We start from the raw sequence: 13553 nt of genomic DNA, 5'->3' as shown, positions 1-13553 counted from the left end.
CTCACATGTACATAAAAAGGACACCACTTCCCGGCTTAAACTTTAAAAAGTATATAAGTGCTCCAAACTAGAGACACCTCAACTCTTCATCAACAGCAGAAGAGGTAAATAAATTATGTAATATTTGTGAATATTACAGTTAGAGTGAACCAACTAGAGCTACATGCCAGAGCATAGAATGTTTAGTACCCCCCACACAAAAAATGCATACAGAATAATTGATTTCTCTAAAGTTCAAACATAGACATAGTACAACCATATATATATATATGTGTATATATATATATATATACACATATATATATGTGTGTGTGTGTGTGTGTGTATTTTTTTTACAGAAAAATAAACACCTTTATTGCATGAGCTAAGATAGGAAGGAGGAGGATTTATTTGCCTTTCCAGGCCTTAATTTTCCTCAGACGAACTCCAGCTCCTTGCCCTCTAGCACATAGCCATCTTCTCAGCCACGCTGGCCTAGTGTTGAAGCATGCATGCAAGAAGCTTGCCTTGCTGGAACTGCTCTTCTAACTCAGGGGTCCCCAACCCAGAGCCACAAACCGGTACCAGTCCGTGGCCTGTTAGGAACTGGGCCACACAGCAGGAGGCTTGTGAGCAAAGCTTCATCTGTATTTGCAGCCACTCCCCAGTGCCAGCATCACCGCCTCAGCTCCACCTCAGATCATCAGGCATTAGATTCTCATAGGAGCACCAGTCCCTGCTGCCAAAAAGGTTGGGGACCACTGCTCTAGAAGTCTGCCGATTTTGGCATTCCTTTTTCTTTCATCATATTTCTTCTGAATTTTCTTTGATCGTTTTTTGTTTAAAATCTCTTCTTCCTCCGGAGTCAACTTGGCTCCCTTCTTGTGGCCCAGGGCAGTGCATAGTGGCACCCGTACGAGTGTCCGTCTGGTGTGCTGTCGACGAGCACGATACAATTATTTACTGGGGTCTTTGTGCGGACCAGTTTGTTGTTGCATGCATTGTAGACAACATCAATAATCCTTATTTTGCATATACAACACTTGGGGCCCCAGGAGAAGTTTCCCACATTCAGTCACAAGGCGCAGTACTTGCTGCCTCCCTGCACTCAGACTGTGTGCACATGGCGGGAGTCAATCTTAGCGCTGGCAGCAGAGCATCCCAGCACATATTTTCCGTCTTGTGGTAGGGCTTTCTCTTGACCCCAGTCTTACAGCACTTGTGCCAGTTGTCCTGAGAGATGCCTATGGCTCAGCGCCAGCTGGAAAAAGCTAAACCTTATTGTTTTAGAATACAAATATGAATAGTCAAAATTTAAGGAAAAGCAAGAAAATAATTACTATAAAAGTCAGGAGAGGGATTATTTCTTGAGGACAGAAGAGGACTATAATTGGGTGGAATACCTAGAAACTTTAAGGGTGGAGGCGATGTCCTAGTTCTTGACCTGGGTGCTGTTGACATGGGTGTTCACTTTATAAACATTTGTTAAATCACACGTGTAAGTTTTAGGCACTTTTCTGGGGTTTTTTTACTTCACAATAAGAAAAGTGTTTTAAAACCTTAGCAGGTTACACGAAGTTGAAGTACAGTAAAAATTCACAGCAGATTAGAGTGGTTGTGGGCAAGTCTCCTTACATTTGAAGAATTCACATAGAGTTGCCAGATAAAGTAGAGGATGGCTGTCCAGTAAATTTAAATTTCAGGTAAACACTGCATAGGTTTTAGTATATTTCGAATATCTCATAAAACATGATCATCCTGAAAAATATATTTGTTTATCTGAAATTCAAATTTTACAGTATTTTTATTTGCTAAATCTGGCCACCCAAAACAGTCCAGGACAAGAATACTGGGGTCAAAGACCAAATATTAGAACAAAAGATGCTCCTAGTGTTATCACTTAGGAAATTACAAGGGTTTTGGGATCTTTGCACCAAGAACCAGTGCAAAGACCAATATATATCTTTATTTTCTTACAAGATGTAATTTACATTAAAATTGTACACATTTTAGATATATTTACATCACATTTTTTAATTGAAGTAGGTGGTAAAAATCAAAGTTTTAAAGCATCTGTATATATTTCAAAAATATTTTTCTTCTAAAATATTCAAAATTTTGTATTAAAATTAAAGACATTGATTGCCAAAGGCTGGGGCAGGGGAGGAATGGAAAGTTAGTGTTTAATGGGTACAGAGTTTCAGTTTTGCAAGATGAAAAGAGTTCTAGAAAGAGATAGTGATGATGGTTGCACAACAATATAAATGTACTTAATACCACTGAAATGTGTAGTTAAAAATAATTAAGGTAGCAAATTTTATGTATATTTTACCCAATAAGAATATTTTTAATTAATGACAAATATAATCAACAGGTGTCTAATTTTTACCCAAATTATTTAAATAAAAGCAGTTTAAGTTTTTGAAAATTTAATTAATTCTTATTAAATATTTTGTAACAGTAAAACAATATAAAAAACTGGCATCAAAACTATATAAGGGTCTAACCAATGTACTGTATACTTGAAACTAATAAAAAAACTGGCATCATATTTCACATATTTGGTTAAGACCTACATATATGTACCAAATTAAGAGTAATATAAATTGTTTTGTATATTGTTATGTGTTCTTAAATATTGAACAATATTTTGCCAGTGTTCCTCAGCTGCTATGTTGTGAAAATTACTTTAATGAATAAGAACCTGTCTACGGCCATGCCACCCTGAACAAGCCCAATCCCGTCTGATCTCGGAAGCTAAGCAGGGTCGGGCTTAGTACTTGGATGGGAGATCACCTAGGAAGACCAGGTGCTGTAGGTGTAAAAAATAAAAAAATAAGGGATTGTAAACTGACAAAGTCCTTGCCATCTGTGAGGTCAACCAAGGGTTACGTCGCCTAAAAATAATAATAATAATAATAATGAATAAGAACCTTCAGAACCATAAATTGGGATTCTAAGAGAATCAAGAAAATGGACACTCAGAACCACTGGGGGAACTTTTTATTCACGTGTTCTAAGAGAAAGGATTGACAAATTCGATGATGATGTCTTTTCTCTTATGGAGTACTTCAATCCCTCAAACCCAACTCCTCACTCTCTGAAATGCTCTTCACCTCTGGGGTCTTCAGCAGCACAACCCACAAATCTCCACAGCATGTGACCATGGTTACCTTTTGTTTGAAGGACACAGCATGCCTGAACATACCGTCAGTAATGGGAGTGGATGTTCAAGGTCACAGCCCAGGCTGTGCCAATGCTGACCAGCCTATCCTCAGCCAAGAGGTGCCCATGTGTTAATAAATGTATTTTGTGACCTGCAAGGGTCTTTGAAATGTGGGGCATAGGGTAAGGCCCCTCTCGCCCAGATCTAAGGATGATACTGGTTAGATCAAAACCAATTTGAGAAGCAAGGAACCATTCAGAACTTTGGCAAGAGAAAGTTTTACAAATTTTCCTCCAGTTCTACAAACATGAGGAAACAACAGTGCTTTTGTAAGAAGTTCCATCAGGGCTAAAGTTAAACGTCAATGAAGAAAACAACAATGCTGGTTTGGCCACACCACACCTAAAACCTGCAGGTAGGTAGCAAAGAGCCCCTCATTGAGGCCTTCCCTATTTCCTTCTTACTACCAAATAAAGACAGAGTGGAGCTGTTCCTTCTACAGTCCCTAACCCCAATCTGACTGCGGACACCGTTTTCCACCCTCCAACGGAAGTGAACTTCTCTCTTCAATTTGAGACTAATTTACAAAATATCTAAGTTTTGAACACCCAGGCTAGGGGCTTAGCAGCTGGTGGGGAAGAGGCATGAGGCCTGAACTGAACTTTGTTCTTCCTGTTAATTGAGTGTCTCCACCCTGCCCGCCCCTTTCAGCAGCTGGCAACCTCTGGCTTCATCAGAGTGTGCCCCATAACACCTTGTCCCCACCCGCACTGCAGAAGATTATAGAACTCTCTCTGCTATTCCTTTGAGCAAGAAGCTGAAATCACTGACCATTACAAAAACTTCAGGGGACTTCTCACCTACAGAGGTGGCTGCTGGTCTTCTACCCTGTGACTCCATGATGAGGCTGATTACAATTATTAATCATTCTCATTGAGGCTTTTTAAAATGTATCTTTAAACATAAGTATTTGTATATCACAAAAATCCATCTGAAAATGACTCTATTTCATTATAATAACTACTAATTATCTATTTAAAATGGGGTTTGTTGCATAAGCTTGTGTACAGAATATTGAAATCATTTCATAGGTAGCAAGACTTATGTATAAGACAAAATAAACGAATCTCAAATCAGTTCAGAGCTAAGGTTACCTCCTGTTCCTACCTCTTCCCATCTTCAACTATCGTCCACTTGGTTTTATCCTACAGTTCTCTGTGGGTTTTTTAGGAGAGAACTTTAAATGCTTTATTTCAGAAAGTGAAAGCTTTGCTGATATACCCCCAGCTCTTGGAATGGTGCTTGGCATCTTGTAGGTGCTCGGTCAATAGTCGCTGAATGGCTGAATCGATTCTTTTAAAATTTATTGGGGTTTATATGAATCAGATGTCTGATCAAGAAAAGTTATATCCTGCTCAACAACAGAAGTTTGCCAGGTTTTTTTTTCTTTATATTTTTTTTTCAGATTATAAAAGTAATTTGGAAAACTTGAAAATTTAGAAAAGTAGAGAATTTGGAAGCAACAGAAAATATGAAGAGAAGAAATCCTGATGTCTTATTACTCCAGGCTACCACAAACAGTTGAAGGTTTTTAGGATTGTAATTAATCAAGTAATCTGTATTCATAATTGAAATATTAAAAATAGAGACAAAAGGGAAAAAAGAAGAAATAGTGGCATTCTCAAAGGAGAATGGCTCAAGCCTGGAGCTTTAAAGAAAGCAGTTTTCAATTAGCGAGGGCAGCTGTGACATTGCTCTGAGCTGCTGGATAGCTTGGAGCCCAAGGATGAGGTCTGGCCTGGCCTCCACATTTGCAGGGCCCCATATCACATGTCTAACTATTTTAAATGTATACATCAAAATTTAAAGTCCATATGATTTAAATCATGGTGAGCTTTTATTAATTTGAAATTTTAATTAAATCTTGTTAAATGTTTTTCTAAATATATAACTTTTTGCATCATTAGTGGTCAACGTCCATCTGGGTTCCATTGTAGAGAACTGATAACTTGCTTCCTGCATATTATAAGTGTGGATGTGTCTGTTTGTATGTATATGATACATATGTATAAATTTAGGAGTAATATGAATTCTTTACTGCCTCACAGTGTTTCTTAGCCACCATATGATACCTCCAGAATCATAATTTGGAACACAGAGAAGCAAAAATAAGGACACCCAGCATCAGTGGGAAATGATACTTGGTTTCATGTGAATCTCTTATATTCATGGTATCTGGAAGGAAGGGTTTGACAAGTTAATCTGTCTTTTCCTTCACTTAAGCCTTCTGCAGCTCAAATCCTCCTCACTCTACCAAGTAGTGGCCATCTCCAAAATCAGAGGAGGCACAGCCCACAAACCTTCATGGAATCCATAAATAATGTCTTCAGTTTTGAGAACACAGGGTGAGCAGTAGACAGAAGTATTTCCCTGGAGCCTGAACAGTGGTAGTCACATAAGTAGCTGTCCTGAGAAGGGCAAAGCTCAGGGCTCAGGGCTATGCAAGCACTGACCACTGGATCCCAAGGTGTAGGTAACCATGCCATCTCTACAATGCAGATTCTTGTGGTATGTGGCACAAGGATTAGGAGCTCCCTTTGCTGCCTGGGGCAGCCCAGCCCATGTGATAGGCCCACCCAGGACAGGGCAGTAAGGAGCTGCAACAAAGAATGCTTCTAAGTAATCACCTGTGCTTCATGGGACACAGGCTCACTTTTGAAGCTGTTTGCGAGAGGCATTACCACTGACAGAGATTGCCTGACCTGCTGCAATGCTGTTTTGCTAGAAGATAGGCCCCATCACAGGCAGGTTCTACAGTATCCTTTGTGAAGAGAAGTTGGCTGTTTCCCCCACGACCTCGCTGAAACCAGCCAGAACTGGGAATGAAGCCAGGAGACTGTGGCTGTGTGTGAGATCCCCTAGCCCTAGGATTAGGCACTGGGAAGGAGTTCCATGAGGGAAACTGGGAGCCCAATGAACTAGGCTGAGGAAGCAAGTGCCACCACAGCCATAAGGAGCACCATATGCACAAGCCCCATTCACAAGATTTCTGGGAAAAGATCATGGATGAGCTGGTGAGGTGGTCACATTTGCCATTCCTTCCTTCCACAGCCCAAATCTCCTCTGATGAAGGGCAAAAGAACATGGTGAACAGAGCCAAGAGTATGAATGGGCAATGCCCAAACTGCAGAAAACTCTACAGGACAAAACAGCTCAGGCCCTTCAACAGATAAATTGTAAGGAAAAGAAAGGGATAGAAGGGGGAAAATAGGTTAAAAGTGACTGAGAAAATAATTAAAAGTTTTTGAAGGGCAGGCTAAACTATGGTATGTAAGGATGCACAATTGGGTGATAAAACTATTGGTTTTTTTGAGATTAGCATAGAAGTAAGGATCACAGTTACTTATAAAGGAGGGAGGGGGCTATGATTTGGATGGGAAAATATGAAAAGATTTCTAGGATGTCCGACAAAGCTCTATTTCCTGACCTGGATGATGGTTACAAGGATGTTTGGCTTAAAATAATTCATTAAGTCGTACACTTGTTTGCTATGTCTGTGTTTTATTTTATAGTAAAATGGTTGGTTTTTTTTTTTTTTTTACTCTCTCCTGGAATATCAGTTTTCTGTATAATCCACAAAGACTTCATTTTGTTGTTCTTAGGACCCAGAAACCCTCAGTTTAGTTCTTAAAATTTCCAATTCTCTGGTATCTGTTGTGGCCACACCATTCATGTAGATGTTTTCCAGATGTTGATCATATGTTCTGGTTATTCTGGGGCAGTCTTGAATTTAAATAGTCTATTTGCTTGTCGTTACAAAGTATCATTTTTCCTTAAATTCCAGGATCTAGATATCTAAATGAACTAAAATATTAAGCATTTTTTGAGATCATAAGGCTGAAAAAAATCAAAACACCACTTTACAACTATTCACAAAGTTGAGTTCACAATGATCCGTATTTTGTTGAGAGAAGACTGTGTATGCAGCATATTCTGGTCAGAATGCCTTGGAGCAAGGGGCCAGGAAGAACAAGAGAAGAGTGGTGAATATTTCTAGACCTTCTTCCCTGAGCAATGTCGACCTCCTTGAAATGCAGAGTGTGATACCCCAGTGGACCAAAAATAGTACACGTATTTCTACTGAAGTACAGAGAGCTAGAGGGCGGGCCTGTTTTAACAACCACTGGGGCCAAGGATGGGAAAGTAAGGTTAGCAGGCAAGTCTCCAAGTTAGAAGCAGAGATAGAAACATGGGGCGAGACCAGGGGTCAGGAGATGGACAGAGGACAGGACTAGGCATGTGTGTGGAAGTGGTGGCATTCTTTGCTAGTCATCCATTCTATAGGGGATGGTAAGATGACCTGGTTTAAGGGCAGGCCCCATCCCTCTGCCCTCTCCCGCCTAGGCAGTTGGGCAGGGAAAGGCAGAATCGGGACTGCTCCAAATTCATCTGAGGAAAGATCTTTGCCTTTTCCTGAAAAGGAAGGCAGGTTTTCTCAGGTGCTTTGGCCCCACCTCCTCTTCCTACAGTACATATTAGCTAGAGCTAGCCAGAGTCACTGCTACAACCCAGTAACTCCTCCCTGCATTCTCTTGCTTCCCATCTCTAGCAGTGGGGCTCTTGTGGCAGAAGATATGGTAATCCCCAGAACCTGTGAATGTCACCTTATGTGGCAAAAAGGACTTTGCAGACGTGATCAAGTTAAGGATCTCAAGATGGGGAGATCAGTGTAGATTATTATCCAGGGCCAATGTGATCACAAGAGTCCTTCTAAGAGGGAGTCAGGAGGGTCAGAATCAGAGAAGGCAATGTGATGAGATCAGAGAGGGAAAGAGAGAGAGACAGATTGGAAGATTCTACACTGAAGGCTTTGAAGGCCATGAGCCAAAGAATGCAGGCAGCCTATAGCTGGAAAAGGCAAGGAAACGCTTTCTCCCCTGGAGCCTGCTAAAGGAATACAGCCAACACCTTGATGTTTGGACCTCTAACCTTCCAAACTGTAAGATGATCCAATGTTGTTTTAAGTCGCTAAGTTTCTGGTAATTTGTTACATCAGCAAAGGAAAACTAACACAGGAAGGAATGCAGTAGGCTCTTGATGAGCCAGACCAGACAGGGAGTGGTAAAAGATGCTGTTGATTCCCCGGACAGGGGTCATTGATAGTAGAATTCCATGGAAATGAGAAAGCCTGTGAGCTTGCATGGGCCAAGAAAGTGGACTTCACATTTTCAACAGGGAATTGCATGGGCCAAGAAAGTGGACTTCACATTTTTAACAGGGAAAGCTGAAACAGTGGGATGGGGGTGAGGGAGAGTCTTGGGTTGTTTTCTCTGATTGTGTCCCTTAGAGTCCAATGTCTGTCAGTCCATGCCATATACCCCTCTTTCCCAAATTGTAGGTTACCCTATTGGCCGCCCCTAAATCTGACAGGGGCTGTGCTGTGTCCTACTGGGACAAGGAGAAGTCTTGCTAGATATTAATAGGCAGTTGACATTAGGATGGGGCTCAGGGACAGTAGGAATGAAAGCTCTAGTGACCAAGAAATAGAATGTTCTGGATAGGGGAAGGCAAATTTCCAGATTATCTGTTACCCAGATGACGAGTTAGTGTGGGGCCACATGAGTTATTCAGACTAGCTGTGGGGCATGAACTAGAAAGCTGTGGTAACTGTTGCCCAGTGACAGAAACTCTGGAAGCTTCAATTGCATCATCTGTGAAATGGGCTGAACATAGTACCTACCTCCCAAGGTTGTAACTAGTCTTAAGGAAATAATCACTGTGACACACTTAGTGCAATGCTTGGCACATAAAAAAGAGCTCAGTGAAGGCTATCATTATGTAAAACTGCAGCCTCAATTGGAAATTAGGTAGAGGGTGGCCTGAGGAGATGGTAAGGCTCTTTGATAAACAGGGCAGATGGAGGTCTGTCAGGTGTTGGTAGTGAGGTGTCAGACCACACTGTGACACTGGGATGCTGCAGGTCCATCAGGAAGTCTAGCAGGTGGCTCCCTATAATGCTCAGTGGTCAGGAGCAGATATCCACGCTTGTCTTTATCTAGGGCACATATATGCAAGGGGGTGATAGTGCACATCCCCAAAGATCTTGGAATCCAACAACCACCTCATCCCTGTTCCTGTAACATGGGGCATGTCTCTGCCCTGGAGAAAAGTATCCAGGCAGTCAAGTGCTGGGAGTTTCATCCTGGGACTAAGCCAGAGCAGGACACCTGCAGGACACAGGCGGAGCAGAGAGATCTGAGGGCAAGGTCAAGCACAATGAGCACCAGGCCTGAGGTAGCCAAGATCATTTGAGGATTCCAAAGGGTAAGAACAGGACTGGACCTGAAAGAGAAAATCCAGCATCAGGAGCTGGAGTGCAGAGGGGCAAAGTCCAGTGGGAGAATAGGAAACATTGGGCGACTCCTCACCAACTGAAGACCTGGGAACCCATGGAACTCTCCATGGCATCCATGGAAGGGTATGCCTGAATCAGTTGGGCTAAATTTGTCAACAGTTCCAGGCTGTTTGAAGAGTTTGAGGAAGTTGATGTTGAACCATTTGTACTCAGTGGAAAGTGGCATAAATGTTTTTAATAGTGGGAAGTCTGACTTCACAAGCACACCCAAAGAACCATCAGTTTCCTACCAGTTCCGCAGCTCCTATTGTATTTGCGAAGAAAATTTTCATGAAATTATTCTATGAAAATGAAAAATAATTTTATAGTCAGACAAACAGTTCTCTTTTAAAAGGATCATCTCATTACCTAATATGGCCATGATTTCAGATTGTACTAAACATGAATTTTCACATAGTTAAAACCGACATATTCATCAGCACCAAGAAAAAGTGTAACAATTGTGGAAAAGTTTTATTCCAAAGCCTCATAAGAATTAACTAGTGGTATTGGGTGAGACTTTATCTCTTTGATAGTTTTATCTCTGATGGTAATGTTTCTATCATTACTAAAATATTTTATGATTATTCTAATTTTAATAGGGAAAATCTGGGATAATCTCAAAAACGCATGGAAACTTTTTAAAACCCCTCTTACTTCTATATCACAGCGTGGCCTCATCTTTCTATTATTTCTCAATTAGAAGAGTAGTCAAAACTCTCCAAATCAGGAATAGTGGAATGTACCTAAAGATGTTCGACATGAAAAAAAAACAAGAAAGTCGGTCCTTTTAATTCTAGGGAAGTGAGATTGTTTTATTGGTTATCTAGTTTGAGGGATCTGAAAAGTAATTGACTATTGATACCATTTGCAATGACATGGATGGACCTAGAGGTTATTATGCTGAGTGAAATAAGTCAGACAGAAAAAGATAAATACCATATGATTTCACTTATATGCGGAATCTAAGGGAAAAAAAGAACAAACTAATGAAAAACATACTCACAAATATAGAGGACAATTTGATGATGGACAGAGGGGAGTAGGGCTAGAGGGCTGGGAGAATTAGGTGAAGGGTTAAAGAAGTACAAATTAGTAGTTGATAGATAGTCACGGAGATGGAGAGTACAACATAGGTAATACAGTTAGCATTAATATATTGGCTAACCAGAGGAGAGAAGGAGCAATTAGGGGGATCTTTTTATAAAATATATAAATGTCTAACCAAAGTACTGTATACTTGAAACTAGTAAAAAATAATACAAAAAGAAATGAAAAGTAATTGACCATTGAAACTGTAAAACCTTTCCTAAGAATTCAAACAAATTACTCAGAGACAGGCCAAGAACTGCTGAGTTCTTCAAACAAGGACATGTAGACCCACCAATCGATGTTCCAGCCTGTATGATCTTGTCATTTGCAGAAAAAACATCCTAACAGGCATGAGCTGTTGGTTGGCTACAGATTCTCAACCTCCTTTTCCATAATATAGGGTAAAAATGCTACATACTTGCTTTCCCAGATTCCCTTGTAGCTGAGAGTCATGTGACCTAGTTCTGACCCAAGAAATATAGAAGGAAGTCTACTTGGAGCTTTAGGAAAGGAATTACCTGCCTTCTTTCCCAATCAAAATAAAAGAGAGAAGCATAAGAGAAGAATTTTCTTTCTCTTATCAAATAATGTAGTGTGAAAATATAACTCTTGAAAACGTGTCAACCAGCTTGTGACTGTTAAGAGCAAAACCGAATATGAGAACAGGATACAGGATAGCAGAGTAGAAAGAAGGGAGGGACTGGGTTATGATGACATTGCCAAGCCTCTGAATCTACCCTTGGCCTGCCCACTTCACATTCACTAAGAAAGCAAGAAAGAGCCTTATGGTTTAACCCACTGTTAGTGAGATGGGTTTTCTCTTACCTGCAGTTTAAGATATCCTTACTGACATACCCACATTTACAGAACTGTAGGGTAAGAAAGGAAATGTGACTGTGCAGCATGATCTCGTTCAGCAGTGAGCATTTGCATGGTCGCTAGTAATATAACTACTGACTTGTTTTAACCAAAAAAATTAAAATAACCCTGTTGGGGGAATAGAAGGAGGGAAAAATGGGATCAGGTTATGTAAAAAGGTCCAGTCTTCATCGCCATGACAGGAAGTCATCGATAATGTCTAAACTTAAAAAATAAAACATAGTGATTTAAGTGCACTAATTAGAAATATAGAGGTATGTATCAGGAGAAAGAGAGAATAGGGCTAAAAGTATCTGCTTTGGAAGAGAAGTGAAAGTGATAGGGAAGGCGGAAGGCAGAGTGATTGCCTTGATTATGAGCCTTTCAGTTCCATTTGACTTTAAAAAATGAAGATATATTCTCTGGTAAAATCTTAAATTGATTTCAAACCAAATAAAATAGAAAATGTTACAGATTTGGAGACAAATTTCACTAATTAAATTATGTCAAAGAGAAACAAATTAACCAAAAATGAGTGATTACATGAGAGATTGCTCTAATATCATTTAATAATTATAAAAAATGAGTAGAAATTACAAAGACAAGGCTATTTGAGGTGGATGGTGACGAGTATTTATAATGAACATAGGAAATGTGGAGACAAAGTTCAAGGCAAAACTTTACTAGTTTTGTGCATATCACATGCTTAGTCTTATACTTGAATTTCTTTCTTTGGATCTCTGCAATAAAGAAACTCAACATCCCAGCTGGGGGGCTAAGAGTAATCAACAATCACAAAGCATAGCACAGCACAAAAAAAGAGTCGAGAGGAGTCAATGACTGGGCACTGATATGGTCAGATGCGGCCCTCTAGGCAATGTGAGTTTGACCTGGGCTATAAATAATGAATAATGTTTCAAGAGGCTGCAAGAAAGAGGGTGGGGTTCCAGGTTAAATAAATAAGACAAATAAAGTCATTACGGTAGGAAATATCCTTAACACATAAAGAGCTCTTCTAGTAAAAGAAAAAGACCAAGAACCCAGTAGAAAAAGGGGCAAAGGACATAAGCAAGTATCATTCACACTCACACATACACACACACACAAAACAACGCAATAAAAATGGATGTTAAATAATGAAAAGATTTGCAGCAAAGTAAGAAAAATATCTGATAAATTCCATTTTCATCTCTCGGGTTAACTAAGATCAAAAAGTTTGATAACTTGGTGTGTGGCAGGAAGAATTCTAAGATGAGGTCTTCAATTTCCACTCCATGGTGTACAGGCACCTTCTCTGTTATTCACTCATACACTAATCTAGGTGTTGCTGCGAAGGTGACCTTACGATGATCTGAGTGGGCTTGACCTAATCACACAGCCCCTTTAATTCTAGGTATAGAGATCACAGACCAGGAAGTCAGAGAAGCACAAGAAGAATTTGATTCGCTTAAAAATGAAAAGGGCCATGTGGCAAGGAATGTAGGAAGCCTCTAGAGGCTGAGAGCAGGCCCCAGCTGACAGCTAGAAAAGAAAGGCAGACCTCAGTCTAACAACCATAAGGAACTGAATTCTGCCAATAGCAGAAACAAGCTTGGAAGCAGGTATTTCACCAGTGCCTCCAAATGAGAGCTCGGCCTAGCCGACACCTTAATTTTAACCTTGTGATACCCTGAGCAGAGAACCCAGCCATGCCATGCCAGACTTCTGACCTATAGAACTGTAAGCTAATAAATGGGTGTTGCTTTAAGCCAATGAGTTCGTGGTAATCTATTATACAGCCATAGAAAACTAATGTACTGTATTTAAAAGGCTGTAGAGAAACTGCTGCATTAATTTATTGCTAAGTGGCATGTAAATAGGTATAACTTCTATGGGGGGCAAATTGACAATATCTATGAAAATTAAAGTTGCTCATCCCTTTGACCCAGCAAATCTACCTTTAAGGATTCATCTTACAGATATACTCACTCGTGTGCAAGATGATCTCTAAACGATATACATTGCAGCATTGTTTGTAACTGCAAAAGACTGTCTGCTACCTAAATATCCATCAATAATAGGCTG

General features: G+C 40.2%; 2 pseudogenes; one reads left to right on the top strand and one right to left on the bottom strand.

Moving 5' to 3' along the window:
• Positions 1-386: 386 nt before the first annotated feature.
• Positions 387-3146, bottom strand: LOC120618901 (40S ribosomal protein S8-like; annotated as a pseudogene).
• LOC120581243 (uncharacterized) lies at positions 2686-2800 on the top strand (annotated as a pseudogene).
• Positions 3147-13553: the final 10407 nt, after the last annotated feature.

The sequence above is a fragment of the Pteropus medius genome, unplaced genomic scaffold (genome assembly GCF_902729225.1).
Source record: "Pteropus medius unplaced genomic scaffold, Ma_sr-lr_union100, whole genome shotgun sequence".
Taxonomy (NCBI): Eukaryota; Metazoa; Chordata; class Mammalia; order Chiroptera; family Pteropodidae; genus Pteropus; species Pteropus medius.
Note: the sequence above shows the minus strand (reverse complement) of the source record. Positions and strands in the feature narration are given on the sequence as shown.